The following is a 15,281-nucleotide window of genomic DNA, read 5'->3' on the forward strand; positions in this document are numbered from 1 at the left end:
GCCATTATTATTATTATTATTTAATTATCTTAATTGTCTCAACTTGTCCGCTGCTTCATATCTCTGAGCCTCAGTTCCCTCATCTGTGAAATGGAGATTAAGATTGTGAGCCCCACGTGGGACAGGGACTGTGTCCAACCCGAATTACTCGCATCCACCCCAGAGCTTAGTACAGTGCCTGGCACATAGTATGCGCTTAAAAAAATACCACTATCATTATTATTATTATTATTATTTAATTGTCTGAATTGTCTCAACTTGTCCGCTGCTTCATATCTCTGAGCCTCAGTCCCCTCATCTGTGAAATGGAGATTGAGATTGTGAGCCCCATGTGGGACAGGGACCGTGTCCAACCCGAATTACTCGTATCCACCCCAGAGCTTAGTACAGTGCCTGGCACATAGTATGTGCTTAAAAAAATACCACTATTATTATTATTATTATTTAATTGTCTGAATTGTCTCAACTTGTCCGCATGCTTCATATCTCTGAGCCTCAGTTCCCTCATCTGCGAAATGGAGATTAAGATTGTGAGCCCCATGTGGGACAGGGACTGTGTCCAACCCGAATTACTCGTATCCACCCCAGAGCGTAGTACAGTGTCTGGCACATACTAAGTGCTTAAAAAAAATACCACTATTATTATTATTATTTAATTGTCTGAATTGTCTCAATTTGTCTGCTGCTTCATATCTCTGAGCCTCAGTTCCCTCATCTGTGAAATGGAGATTAAGATTGTGAGCCCCATGTGTGACAGGGACTGTGTCCAACCCGAATTACTCGTATCCACCCCAGAGCGTAGTACAGTGCCTGGCACATACTAAGCGCTTAAAAAATACCACTATTATTATTATTATTTAATTGTCTGAGTTGTCTCAACTTGTCTGCTGCTTCATATCTCTGAGCCTCAGTTCCCTCATCTGTGAAATGGAGATTAAGATTGTGAGCCCCATGTGGGACAGGGACTGTGTCCAATCTGAATTACTCGTATCCACCCCAGAGCTTAGTACAGTGCCTGGCACATGGTAAGCGCTTAAAAAAATACCACTATTATTATTATTATTATTTAATTGTCTTAATTGTCTCAACTTGTCCGCTGTTTCATATCTCTGAGCCTCAGTTCCCTCATCTGTGAAATGGAGATTAAGATTGTGAGCCCCATGTGGGACAGGGACTGTGTCCAACCCGAATTACTTGTATCCACCCCAGAGCGTAGTACAGTGTCTGGCACATACTAAGCGCTTAAAAAATACCACTATTATTATTATTATTTAATTGCCTGAATTGTCTCAACTTGTCCGCTGCTTCATATCTCTGAGGCTCAGTTCCCTCATCTGTGAAATGGAGATTAAGATTGTGAGCCCCATGCGGGACAGGAACTGTGTCCAACCCTATTTGCTTGTTTCCACCCCAGCGCTTAGTACAGTGCCTGGCACTTACTAAGTGCTTAGCAGATACCACAGTTGTCACTTTCCATATTTGTAAGCTGGGGATGGGATAAAAGACCTACATTCCCTGTCAGATCGGGAACCCCAGGTGGGACCGGGTCTTCTACTTCCCAAGCGCTTAGTACAGTGCTCTGCACACAGTAAGTGCTCAATAAATACGATTGATTGATTGATTGATTCTAGACTGTGAGCCCCTTGTTGGGCAGGGACCGTCTCTATATGTTGCCAACTTGTACTTCCCAAGCGCTTAGTACAGTGCTGTGCACACAGTAAGCGCTCAATAAATATGATTGATTGATTGATTCTAGACTGTGAGCCCATTGTTGGGCAGGGACCGTCTCTATATGTTGCCAACTTGTACTTCCCAAGCGCTTAGTACAGTGTTCTGCACACAGTAAGCGCTCAATAAATATGACTGAATGAATGAATGAGTCCGATCTGCCTGAATCGTGTCTGACACTGCGTACATAATAATTACAATTCATTCATTCAATCGTGCGATAGAATGAATAAATACGATTGATTGATTGATTGTAAAATGGGAATGGAGACTGGGAGCCCCCTGTGGGACAACCTGATCACCTTGTAACCTCCCCAGCGCTTAGAACAGTGCTTTGCACATAGTAAGCACTTAATAAATGCTATTATTATTATTATTATTATGTGGGTTGAATGAAAGAGATGAGCCGAAGATAATGCCAAAGTTATGGGCTTGTGAAATGGGGGTAGTGGATTAACAAATACATTATTATTATTATTATTATTATTATTATTATTATTATTATTATTATTGTCTACAGGGTTGGGAAAGATGGGGGAGATCAGGCTTTGTTGAAGGTGAGGCGTTTTATTTTGGACGTGTTAAGTTTGAAGTGCCGGCGGGATATTCATTCATTCCTTCAATCATAATTATTGAGCGCTTAACTATGTGCCGAACACTGTACTAAGCGCTGGGGCAGATGCAAGATAGTCGGGTCCCACATGGGGCTCGCAGTCTAAGTAGGAGGGAGCACAGGTACTGAACCCCCATTTTGCAGAAGAGGGAACTGAGGGCTAGAGAAGTGAAGTGACTTCATTCATTCATTCATTCAATCGTATTTATTGAGCGCTTACTGTGTGCAGAGCACTGTACTAAGCGCTTGGGAAGGACAAGTTGGCAACATGAGACTGTGAGCCCCCCGTGGGACAACCTGATCACCTTGTAACCTTCCCAGTGCTTAGAACAGGGCTTTGCACATAGTAGGCGCTTAATAAATGCTATTATTATTATTATTATTACTCCCACCACCTTGCAGTCCTAGAAATTCCCAACTCTCAGCCTTCTTTTCAGCATTTGCGGTTGGAGTCGTTCCCCTTCTAATATCTTCCGGATGGTTTCCTCCAACAAAAATGCCCTTTAAGAGGACATTCAGACCCATATTTAGCTACTTACGACCGCGTAGTTTCGAGGCCGTCCGCGTGTTTTATTTGCGGGTTTGGGCAAGTCACTTCACTTCTCTGGGCCTCAGTGCCCTCATCTGGAAAATGGGGATTAAGACTGTGAGCTCCCCATGGGACAATCTGATCCCTTTGTAACCTCCCCAGCACTTAGAACAGTGCTTTGCACTTAGTAAGCGCTTAATAAACATCATTATTCCAGCCCTTAGAACAATGCTTTGCACATAGTAAGCGCTTAACAAATGCCATCATCATCATAGTAAGCGCTTAATAAATTCCATTATTATTATTATTATTATGTCTAAGCGCTTAACAAATGCCATCATCATCATAGTAAGCGCTTAATAAATTCCATTATTATTATTATTATTATTATGCCCAGTGCTGGGGCAGTTCTGTCCCTCGTCTGCTGTGTGTTCTTGGGCGAGTCACTTCACTCTTCTGATCCTCAGTTCCCTCATCCGTAAAATGGGGATGGAGACTGTGAGCCCGTTGTTGGTTAGGGACCATCTCTATATGCGGCCGATTTGTACTTCCCAAGCGCTTAGTACAGTGCTCTGCACACAGTAAGCGCTCAATAAATACAATTGAATGAATGAATGAATCGATCGTATTTATTGAGCGCTTACTGTGTGCAGAGCACTGTACTAAGCGCTTGGGAAGGACAAGTTGGCAGCATATAGAGACAGTCCCTACCTAACAGTGGGCTCATGGTCTAAAAGGGGGAGACAGAGAACAAAACCAAACATACTAACAAATTATATTAGATATAATTATAGATATATAATTTAGATATAAATAAATAATAATATAAATTAAATTATAATGTAGATACGTATAAGTAAAAAATAAATAAAAAAATTATTATTATTATAGCAGGCGTCTGACACAGATTAGAACCCACATCCTCTGGCTCTTAGGCCTGTGCTCTTTCCACTTTGTCAAGCCCGCAGTAAGCCTGAGCTGGGGGTGGCAGGGGTGGCCCCCAAAACACTGTTGTAGGTGAGAAGCGCTTCTCAAGCGCTTAGTCCAGTGCCCTGCACATAGTAAGTGCTCAATAAATACGACTGACTGAATGAATGAATGATCCCGGGGTCTAGTGAAACCTCGGAGGGCTGCCCAGGAGGAGAGGAAGGGGACAGGAGGAGGAAGCAAAGAAGAGTTTGGTTAAGGGGACCCGTTTCCGCCATGTGATGGCCACCTCTGCCCCTTGCTGAACCGAAGCCGAAGAATTTGAACTGCTCCTTGCCTCAGTTTCCAGCTCTAGAAAAAGGCATTCAATCGCATTTATTGAGCGCTTCCTGTGGGCCGAGCACTGTACTAAGCACTTGGGAAGTCCAAGTTGGCAACATCTAGAGACGGTCCCTACCCAACAGTGGGCTCACAGTCTAAAAGAGGAAGACAGAGAACAAAACCAAACACACAACAAAATAAAATAAATAGAATAGATATGTACAAGTAAAATAAATAAATAAATAAATTATTATTATAGCAGACGTCTGACACAGATTAGAACCCACATCCTCTGACTCTTAGGCCTGTGCTCTTTCCACTTTGTCAAGCCCGCAGTAAGCCTGAGCGGGGGGTGGCAGGAGTGGCCCCCAAAACACTTTTGTAGGTGGGAAGCACTTCTCAAGCGCTTAGTCCAGTGCCCTGCACATAGTAAGCGCTCAATAAATACGACTGAATGGATGAATGAATGATCCTGGGGTCTAGCGAAACCTCGGAGGGCTGCCCAGGAGGAGAGGAAGGGGACAGGAGGAGGAAGCAAAGAAGAGTTTGGTTAAGGGGACCCGTTTCCGCCATGTGATGCACACAGTAAGCGCTCAATAAATACGATGGATGATGATGTGATGGCCACCTCTGCCCCCTGCTGAACCGAAGCCGAAGAATTTGAACTGCTCCTTGCCTCAGTTTCCAGCTCTAGAAAAAGGCATTCAATCGCATTTATTGAGCGCTTCCTGTGGGCCGAGCACTGTACTAAGCGCTTGGGAAGTCCAAGTTGGCAACATCTAGAGACGGTCCCTACCCAACAGTGGGCTCACAGTCTAAAAGGGGGAGACAGAGAACAAAACCAAACATACTAACAAAATAAAATAAATAGAATAGATATGTACAAGTAAAATAAATAAATAAATAAATTATTATTAAGCAGACGTCTGACACAGATTAGAACCCACATCTTCTGACTCTTAGGCCTGTGCTCTTTCCACTTTGTCAAGCCCGCAGTAAGCCTGAGCGGGGGGTGGCAGGGGTGGCCCCCAAAACACTGTTGTAGGTGAGAAGCGCTTCTCAAGCGCTTAGTCCAGTGCCCTGCACATAGTAAGCGCTCAATAAATACGACTGACTGAATGAATGAATGATCCCGGGGTCTAGTGAAACCTCGGAGGGCTGCCCAGGAGGAGAGGAAGGGGACAGGAGGAGGAAGCAAAGAAGAGTTTGGTTAAGGGGACCCAGTTCTGCCATGTGATGCACACAGTAAGCGCTCAATAAATACGATGGATGATGATGTGATGGCCACCTCTGCCCCTTGCTGAACCGAAGCCGAAGAATTTGAACTGCTCCTTGCCTCAGTTTCCAGCTCTAGAAAAAGGCATCCAATCGCATTTATTGAACGCTTCCTGTGGGCCGAGCACTGTACTAAGCGCTTGGGAAGTCCAAGTCGGCAACAGATAGAGACGGGCCCTACCCACCATCGGGCTCCCGGTCTGGAAGGGGGAGACACATAGTAAGCGCTCAATAAATACGATTGATGATGATGACAAAACAAAACAGGTGGACAGGCGTCAAGTCGTCGGAATAAATAGAACTAAAGCTAGATGCCCATCATTAACAAAATAAATAGAATAGTAAATATGTACAAGTAAAATAGAGTAATAAATCTGTACAAACATATACAGGTGCTGTGGGAGGTAGGGCGGAATCTAGATGTTGCCGATTTGTACTTCCCAAGCGCTTAGTACAGTGCTCTGCACATAGTAAGCGCTCAATAAATACAATTGATGATGATGATGATCCATCCCATTTATTCGGTCGTACTTACTGAGCGCTCACTGCGTGCAGAGCACTGTAATAATAATAATAATAATGGCATTTATTAAGCGCTTACTATGTGCAAAGCACTGCTCTAAGCGCTGGGGAGGTTACAAGGTGATCAGGTTGTCCCACGGGGGGCTCACAGTCTTAATACTTGTCAGCTGTGTGACTTTGGGCAAGTCACTTCACTTCTCTGGCCCTCAGTGACCTCATCTGTAAAATGGGGATTAAGACCGTGAGCCCCCCGTGGGACAACCTGATCACCTTGTAACCTCCCCAGCGCTTAGAACCGTGCTTTGCACATAGTAAGCGCTTCATAAATGCCATAAAAAAAAAATCCCCATTGGACAGATGAGGGAACTGAGGCCCAGAGAAGTTAAGTACAGTGCTCTGCACACAGTAAGTGCTCAATAAATACAATTGATTGATTGATTGATTGGACTGGCCCAAAGTCACCCAGCTGACAGTTGGCGGAGCCGGGATTTGAACCCATGACCTCTGACTCCAAAGCCTGCGCTCTTTCCATTGAGCCACGCTGTACTAAGCGCTTGGGAGAGTAGAGTAGACGGACACATTCCCTGCCCACAACAAGTCTACAGTGTAGAGGACGGCCTCACTCGCAGGGAGGGTCTTACCTGCTGGAGTGTCATTTTTGAAAACAAAGTTTAGCTATAGAAACAGAAGGTACGGATGAGAAACAGGGGTTCTAGCGTTTAGGACACAGGCCTGGGGGTCAGAAGGACCTGGGTTCTAATCCCGGCTCTGCCGCCGGTCTGCTGTGTGACCTTGGGCAAATCACTTCACTTCTCTACGCCTCAGTTCTCTAATCCGCAAAATGGGGATTAAGAGCGCGAGCCCGTTGTTGGGTAGGGACCGTCTCTGTATGTTGCCAACCTGTACTTCCCAAGCGCTTAGTACAGTGCTCTGCACACGGTAAGCGCTCAATAAATACGATTGAATGAATGAATGTGGGACCGGGACTGTGCCCAACCTGATGTGCTTGTAACCAGCGCTTTGCACAGTGCCTGGCACATACTAAGCACTTCAGAAATACCGCATTATTATTATTATAAATGAAAAAAATATGTGGTCAGGAGACTTGGGTTCTAACCCCAGCTCTGCTAGTGGCCGGCTGTGTGACCTAGGGCAAACCACTTAACCTCTCTGGGCCTCAATTTCCTCATCTCCTAAATGGAGGTTCAATACCAGTTAATAATAATAATAATAATAGCATTTATTAAGCGCTTACTATGTGCAAAGCACTGTTCTAAGCGCTGGGGAGGTTACAAGGTGATGCGGTTGTCCCATGGGGGGGCTCACAGTCTTAATCCCCATTTTACGGACGAGGTAACTGAGGCACAGAGAAGTGGAGTGACTGGCCCAAAGTCACACAGCTGACAAAGGGCAGAGCCGGGATTAGAACCCATGACCTCTGAGTCCCAAGCCCGGGCTCTTTCCACTAAGCCACGGATTCCCTGCCCACAGTGAGTTCAATAAATACTCTGCATGAATCGATAATAATGCTGGTATTAATTAAATGTTTACTATGTATAAAGCACTGTGCTAAGTGCTGGGGTAGATCATGATCATCAAATTGGGCACGGTCCCTGTCCACACAGGGCACCAAGAGGGAAGGAGAGCAAAATCTTACAGATTAAGAAACCGAGGTCCAGAGAAGTTAAGTGATTTGCCCAAAGTCACCCAGCAGGCAAGGGGCCCATCATCATCATCATCAATCGTATTTATTGAGCGCTTACTATGTGCAGAGAACTGTACTAAGCGCTTGGGAAGTACAAATTGGCAACATATAGAGACAGTCCCTACCCAACAGTGGGCTCACAGTCTAAAAGGGGGAGACAGAGAACAAAACCGAACATACTAACAAAATAAAATAAATAGAATAGATATGTACAAATAAACTAAATAAATCAATAAATAAATAGAGTAATAAATATGTACAAACATCTATACATCTATACAGGTGCTGTGGGGAAGGGAAGGAGGTAAGATGGGGGGGATGGAGAGGGGGACAAGGGGGAGAGGAAGGAAGGGGCTCAGTCTGGGAAGGCCTCCTGGAGGAGGTGAGCTCTCAGCAGGGCCTTGAAGGGAGGAAGAGAGCTAGCTTGGAGGATGGGCAGAGGGATGGGCCCAGCCAGAACTAGAACCCAAGTCTTCCCAAGCGCTTAGTAATAATAATAATAATAATGGCATTTGTTAAGCGCTTACTATGTGCAGAGCACTGTTCTAAGCGCTGGGGGGGTTACAAGGTGATCAAGTTGTCCCACTTGGGGCTGACAGTCTTAGCCCCCATTTTACAGATGAAGTAACTGAGGCTCAGAGAAGTTAAGTGACTTGCCCAAGGTCACACAGCATCACCAATTGTATTTATTGAGCGCTTACTGTGTGCAGAGCACTGTACTAAGCGCTTGGGAAGTACAAGTTGGCAACCTAGACAGTCCCTACCCAACAGTGGGCTCACAGTCTAAAAGGGGGGGAAGCGGGATTCGAACCCATGACCTCTGACTCCAAAGCCCGGGCTCTTTCCGCTGAGCCACGCTGCTCCTCTGTGCTCTACAGTGCTCTGCCCACAGTGAGTGCTCAATAAATACGACTGAATGAATGAATGAATGAATCAATCATATTTATTGAGCACTTACTATGTGCAGAGCACTGTACTAAGCACTTGGGAAGTCCAAGTTGGCAACATAGAGAGACAGTCCCTACCCAACAGTGGGCTCACAGTCTAAAAGGGGGGGGAAGCGGCATTCGAACCCATGACCTCTGACTCCAAAGCCCGGGCTCTTTCCGCTGAGCCACGCTGCTCCTCCGTGCTCTACAGTGCTCTGCACACAGTAAGTGCTCAATAAATACGACCGAACGAATCAATCAATCAATCATATTTATTGAGCGCTTACTATGTGCAGAGCACTGTACTAAGCGCTTGGGAAGTACAAGTTGGCAACATAGAGAGACGGTCCCTACCCAACAGTGGGCTCACAGTCTAAAAGGGGAAGACAGAGAACAAAACCAAACATACTAACAAAATAAAATAAATAGAATAGACATGTGCAAGTAAAATAAATAAATAAATGGAGTAATAAATATGTACAAACATATATACAGGTGCCTCCTTATTTCCTTTATTAATTGATGACTCTTTGACCTTCGCTCTTTCCACTAGGCCAGAGACCTTCCCTCCGCTTTTGCTGTGGGCTGATCTGTCCTTCCATCGTTGCAGCCGCCGCTGTTGAGCGGAGCGGTCTGTAATTCCTTTTTTTTTTTTGCTTTTAAACGACGGGAAAATGCCCTTTTCCCATCCTCCAGGCCGCCTCCCGTCTCCAGGAGCGATCAAAAAATCCCGGCTCGTCTCCAAAGTCACCTGCCAATTTCCTAAGTGCCTTAGGTCGCGTGTCGGCGGGCCCTGCGGCTTTAAGTACATCCCATTTTCTTTCCCGGTCCCTTCTGTCTTCTTCCTTGTTACCTTGCCAACCGCATTCGGATTTCCCAAGTCTATTCTGGGTTTCAACCCTGCCCACTGGATGAAGGAAATTTCATTTAATTTTGGGGCCCAGAGGCAAGACAACGGGCTTGAGAGGCAGAGGACGTGGGTTCCAATCCCGGATCCGCCACTTATCTGCTGTGTGACCCTGGGCGAATCACTTGGCTTCTCTGTGCCTCAGTTACTCCAGCTGTAAAATGGGGATTAAGACTGTGAGCCCCGGCGCTTAGAACAGTGCTCAGTACCATCGTTATTATTATTATTATATGGAACACAAGCCGTGTCCAACCTAATAAGCTTGTATCTTTCTCAGCGCTTAATGCAGAAGCAGCGTGGCTCAGTGGAAATCAATCAATCAATCAATCAATCGTATTTATTGAGCGCTTACTATGTGCAGAGCACTGTACTAAGCGCTTGGGAAGTACAAATTGGCAACACATAGAGACAGTCCCTACCCAACAGTGGGCTCACAGTCTAAAAGGGGGAGACAGAGAACAGAACCAAACATACCAACAAAATAAAATAAATAGGATAGAAATGTACAAGTAAAATAAATAAATAAATAAATAAATAGAGTATGGGCCCTGGAGTCAGGGGTCATGGGTTCGAATCCCGGCTCCGCCACATGTCTGCTGTGTGACCTTGGGCCAGTTACTTAACTTCTCTGAGCCTCAGTTACCTTGTCTGTAAAATAGGGATGAAGACTGTGAGCCCCACGTGGGACAACTTGATCACCTTGTATCCCCCCCAGCGCTTAGAACAGTGCTGTGCACACAGTAAGCGCTTAACAAATGCCATCATTATTTTTTTTTCCCCCTTTTAGACTGTGAGCCCACTGTTGGGTAGGGACTGTCTCTATATGTTGCCAATTTGTACTTCCCAAGCGCTTAGTACAGTGCTCTGCACACAGTAAGCGCTCAATAAATACGATTGATGATGATGATGATGATGATGCAGTGCCTGGTACGTAGTAAATGCGTAACGAATACCATTAAAAACAAAGCAAAACTCTGCTTTTCTGAATAAAATACCCGGTCTCCCTCCCCACCTTAGACTGTTAGACAGGGACCGCGTCGGACCTGATAATCTTAAATCTACCCAAGGTTTAGTACAGTGCACGGCACATAGTAAGCATTTAACCAGTACCACAATCATTATAATAAAATTAGATGAATTTATGTATATATGTATATACCTGTATATATGTTTGTACATATTCATCACTCTATTTAACTTGTACATATTTATTCTATTTATTTTATTCTGTTAATCTGGTTTTGTTCTCTGTCTCCCCCTTCAAGACTGTGAGCCCACTGTTGGGTAGGGACCGTCTCCATATGTTGCCAACTTGTACTTCCCAAGCGCTTAGTCCAGTGCTCTGCACACAGTAAGCGCTCAATAAATACGATTGAATGAATGAATGAATGAATAAAACAATGTAGCTTTAGAACATATTAGACTTTTAGACTGTGAGCCCGCTGTTGGGTAGGGACCGTCTCTATATGTTGCCGACTTGGACTTCCCAAGCGCTTAGTACAGTGCTCTGCACACAGTAAGCGCTCAATAAATACGATTGATTGATTGATTTTGATTTTGAGGAGAGAAAAGAGATGGGTCTCCAAGAATGCCGTGTAAAGTCATGATTCAGACACCAACCATCACTCTGAAGTTTTCAGTGGTGGTTTGGAACTCGATGTCACATTAATGACATTTACTAACTAATTCATTAATGATGATGATAGCATTTATTAAGCACTTACTATGCGCCAAGCACTGTTCTAAGCACTGTATATATGTGTGTACATATTTATTACTCTGTTCATTTTACTTGTACACATCTATTCTATTTATTTTATTTTGTTAGTATGTTTGGTTTTGTTCTCTGTCTCCCCCTCTTAGACTGTGAGCCCAATGTTGGGTAGGGACTGTATATGTTGCCAACTTGGACTTCCCAAGCGCTTAGTACAGTGCTCTGCACACAGTAAGCGCTCAATAAATACGATTGATTGATTGATTGGGGGGATACAAGGTGATCAGGTTGTCCCACGGGGGGCTCACAGGCTTAATCCCCATTTTACAGATGAAGTAACTGAGGCACAGAGAAGCGAAGTAACTTCCCTAAGGTCTCACAGCGGACGATGGGCAGAGCCGGGATTAGAACTCAGGTCCTTCTGAATCCCAGGCCCGGGCTCTATCCACTAGGCCATGCTGCTTCTCTTAACCAGCGTGCCCCAGTGGAAAGACCACAGGCCTGGGAGTCGAAAGACCTGGGTTCTAATTCCGGCTCTGCCAATCGCTTGTTTGGGCAATCAATCAATCAATCGTATTTATTGAGCGCTTACTGTGTGCAGAGCACTGTACTAAGCGCTTGGGAAGTCCAAGTTGGCAACATAGAGAGACAGTCCCTACCCAACAGTGGGCTCACAGTCTAAAAGTCACTTCACTGCTCGGTGCCTCAGTTTCCTCAACTGTAAAATGGGGATTCAACACCCAACAGTGGGCTTACAGTCTAAAAGTCACTTCACTGCTCGGTGCCTCAGTTTCCTCAGCTGTAAAATGGGGATTCAACGCCTGTTCTCCCTGCTACTTAACCCGTGAGCCCCACGCGGGACGGGGACTGTGTCCGACCTAATTAACTTGCATCCACCCCAGCGCTTAGAACAGGCTTTGACCCAAAAGAAGCGCTTAACGAACACCACAAAAAGCCAAAGAAACAAAAAACCCATAGCTTTATAAAATATATGACTATAAATGATAAATAAACATAAATAAATAAGCGCTTAACAAACACCACAAAAAGACAAAGAAACAAAAAACCCATTAATTTAAAGAATTAATTATTAAAAAATTAAAAATTAAAAAAATTAAAATAAAAAAAAGTTCATTAATGACTTTGACGAGTTGGAGGTAGAGCAGATATTAACGCAAAGACGTTCAAGTTCGGGGTGATTATTTTGGGGAGAAAGAAGGAATTGCACAGGTGCCGGGTGAGATAGAGCCGGCTTGGAATTAAGCAGAGATAGAGGTGCTTAATTATAAAATAGATAAATGTAAATTATAAATAAATATAAATAAATTGTATAACTTTTAAAATATATATGTAATATATTTTATATAATTTTATATTATATATTATACATAGTATATATTATATATTATATATATATATAAATGTAAATTATAAATACATTGTATAACTTAAAATATATATATAATATATTTTGTATAATTTTATATTATATATTATATATAGTATATATATTATATATTATATATAAATGTAAATTACAAATACATTGAATAACTTAAAATATATATAATATATTTTATATAATTTGATATTATATATTATATGTTATCTTTTATATAATTTACATATATATAAAATATATAAAGGATAAAATAGATGACTGAACGATTATGCAACCGCTCTTTCTTCCACGAGTGCTACAATATTGATGAGGATGGACAATATCAACTCTGACGTAACCGGCCCTGCCACTTTAGAACCTTATTTATGACCGCCGAAAACTCCCTTAATGATTGCCAGAGTCCAGGTTGGCTCTGGTATCAAAAGCTTTTGAAAGGTCCATGAATAACGTCCATTACAGTGCTCTGTACCCCAAGGGCAATGAATATGTACTCGAAAACGATGGCCACATGGAAGTTTTCAGCAGTCACTGCCTGCCCACCTCTATTTCTGCTTAATTCCAAGCCGGCTCTACCATCCTCATCAATCGTATTTATTGAGCGCTTACTATGTGCAGAGCACTGTACTAAGCGCTTGGGAAGTACAAATTGGCAACATATAGAGACAGTCCCTACCCAACAGTGGGCTCACAGTCTAAAAGGCTCTATCTCACCTGGCATCTGCGCAATTCCTTCTTTCTCCCCCAAATAATCATCCCGAACTTGAAAGTCTTTGCGTTAATATCGGCTCCACCTCCAACTCGTCAGTCATTAATGAACTTTTTAAATTTTTTTTAATAATTAATTTTTAAAATTAATTTAATTTAATTATTTTTTATTTTTATCAATCAATCGTATTTATTGAGCGCTTACTGCATGCAGAGCACTGTACTAAGCGCTTGGGAAGTCCAAGTTCGCAACATCTAGAAACGGTCCCTACCCAACAGCGGGCTCACAGTCTAGAAGGGGGAGACAGAGGACAAAACAAAACATATTAACAAAATAAAATAAATAGAATAGATATGGTAGCTGTTAAGACAGTGGGCTCACAGTCTAGAAGGGGGAGACAGAGAACAAGACACATTAACAAAATAAAATAAATAGAATAGATATGGTATCTGTTGCCAATTTGTACTTCCCAAGCGCTTAGTACAGTGCTCTGCACATAGTAAGCGCTCAATAAATACGATTGATGATGATGATGATGGTGATCTGTTAAGCGCTGACTGTGTTAAACACTGTTCTGCGCACTGTGGCTTCCGAACAGATTTGTAATATTTTAAGTGAAATGGAATCAGGGTTACTGCCTCAATCCATACGAGGAGAGTTGTTTGGGTTTTCTGTAACCAAAGCGGAAGAGTTGGTGTTTAGGAGCTAATTTTTTTTGTTAAATTAAAAGCTTGCGTGGATTTTTTGTTGTTGTTCTTGTAATATGAAAAGTGGTCACCTTCTTTTTAACGCCTTCTGACATTAAAATGCACTTAGCGTGTGACAAGGCTCGTATTTGAAATGAACACAGACTGCAAGATGTAAAATTGGCAAATTAAGATTTTTGGACTAATTTTGTAGCCATACGCATGGTGTTTGGTAGTATTTTTCATTGTTTCAAAACAAAAGTTTCTGCTGAAGGAAAATAAGGAATGATTATAGATACCGTTTGTCACAGTATCAATTAGCAGCACCTGGCATTGGAAATGGAACAGATTGGAAGATGCTTTCAACAATCAATCGTATTTATTGAGTGCTTACCGTGTGCGGAGCGCTGTAGTAAGCGCTTGGGGGGTATAATATAAGATTATAACAGACACATTCCCTGCCCACAATGAGCTTACCGTCATGTTATGAGAAGCAGCGTGGCTCAGTGGAAAGAGCCCGGGCTTTGGAGTCAGAGGTCATGGGTTCAAATCCCGGCTCCGCCAACTGTCAGCTGTGTGACTTTGGGCAAGTCACTTCACTTCTCCGGGCCTCAGTTACCTCATCTGTAAAGTGGGGATTAAGTCTATGAGCCCCACGTGGGACAACTTGATTACCTTGTATCTATCCCAGCGCTTAATAAATGCCATTATTATTATTATTATTATTATTATTATTATGATTATGTTACAATGCCTGAGGAAATTTTCTATTTATTGTCGCCTTGGAGGCGAAACAGTATGGCCTAGTGGATAGAGCCCGGGCTTGGGAGTCAGAAGGACCTGGGTTCTAATCCCGGCTCTGCCACTTGTCTGCTGTGTGACCTTGGGCAAGTCACTTGGCTTCTCTGTCCTTCATTTACCTCCTCAGCAAAATGGGAATTAAGACTGTGAGCCCCATGTAGGACACAGACCGTGTCCAACTTGATTTGCTTGTATCTACCCCAGCACTTAGTATATAATAAGCTTAACAAATACCCTAAAAAAAGGCTTAGCGTTGTTCCCAATCCTAATTAACCTTGCATAATTTTTCCATTAACCCTATTCTCTGTGAAACTAACTTTTATATCGTTCCCTTGTAGGAGCTTATGTAAAAGATGCAAAATAAACGAGTGCCACTTTACGCGTGTACTGAGTGCTAGTAAACAGGCCTTCTGTCGATTTTATTTCTGCGTGTATTACTTATGTAGCCTAAGGATTACAGGGTCTGTGGTTACTTGGTCACTCCTTCCCTTCCCCACAGCACCTGTATATATGTTT

The sequence above is a fragment of the Tachyglossus aculeatus genome, chromosome 20, assembly GCF_015852505.1.
Source record: "Tachyglossus aculeatus isolate mTacAcu1 chromosome 20, mTacAcu1.pri, whole genome shotgun sequence".
Lineage (NCBI taxonomy): Eukaryota > Metazoa > Chordata > Mammalia > Monotremata > Tachyglossidae > Tachyglossus > Tachyglossus aculeatus.